The following is a 1,286-nucleotide window of genomic DNA, read 5'->3' on the forward strand; positions in this document are numbered from 1 at the left end:
TATTATTATCACTGTAATAATTATTATCACTATAACAATTATTATTCTATTTGCTGGGACGATAAACATTCGCTAACGTTACTTTCAATACATAACAGGCTGAGAATTAAAAAAAATGGAAACAAAAGTAATTATTTCTTAAAATTTCTGCACAGCCTAAAAGACGAGATACCGGCCCAGAAATTGTGGTTACACTAACTTTACTACCACTAACGTGTGCCCCTTCAAATTCTTACAGCCATCTCGGAAAAAAATGTGTCAACACCAGAGGTCATATATCGTCAGTGTGGTCCCCAATAACTTAACACCACCAGGCTCTAGAGGCACAAACATTTGCCAGTTTGTCTGTGTATACCTCTCCTGCTGGCCCTCCCTCAATAAGGCCCCAAAGATAAGGCGTTTCTAACTCTCCAGCCTGCTCGCCTTTATTAATAAAATAAACAGGAGAAATATGCTGTGTCGGTGCGCTGCAATTTCGGAAGGGATAATATCGATACTAATTTTGTTGTGTGAGGTATCGGATTTTGGTGACGGAAATGCCCATCGACTTTCAATAAATTTCAGAGTGAATTCTTGTTTTATTGTGGGTTTTTTATTGTTTCTTTTGTATTCAGTTTGTTTGTTTTGCTTGAATGGTGTTGGTGTTTATATGTTTTTGTTTCGGGAGTGGAATATTGCGCATCTAAATATAACATACCTTTCCGATAGGATCTCGACTATATGGCTGAAGACAATGAAAAATCCCTACACAATGAACATTCAAGAGGACCCCATTATGGATTTGAACCGCGATTATTCGCACCAAATTGATTCGACTCTTTTCCAATGTGTTCAATCTTAATAACTACAATGAAATTATAGCGTCATCATCATCATCATCATCATCATCATCATCATCATCATCATCATCATTGTTTGAAGTCGGTGGCCTAGTGGTTAGGCTCTCGGACTCGCAACCGTAAGGTCGTGGGATCGAATCCCGCCAGGAGCCCAACGTTGTGTCCTTGGGAAAGGCACTTTACACGAATTTTCCTCACTTCAACCAGATGGGAATGGGTACCCGGCTATAGACAGCGAAAGATCTTCACAGTTTGTTAGTGTTTGAGCGCTTAATCAGCTGCTTGCACTGTATGCTTCACAGGAAGCTGAGAATGTTTCGGAGTGTTCTATGGTCTGCTCGGGTAATACTATAGTGTAAAGCGCATAGAGCCTGTTGTTGAGCGGGGATATGCGCTATACAAATGCTATCTATTATTATTATTATTATTTATTATCATCATCATCAT

Source organism: Aplysia californica, unplaced genomic scaffold (genome assembly GCF_000002075.1).
Source record: "Aplysia californica isolate F4 #8 unplaced genomic scaffold, AplCal3.0 scaffold00812, whole genome shotgun sequence".
Lineage (NCBI taxonomy): Eukaryota > Metazoa > Mollusca > Gastropoda > Aplysiida > Aplysiidae > Aplysia > Aplysia californica.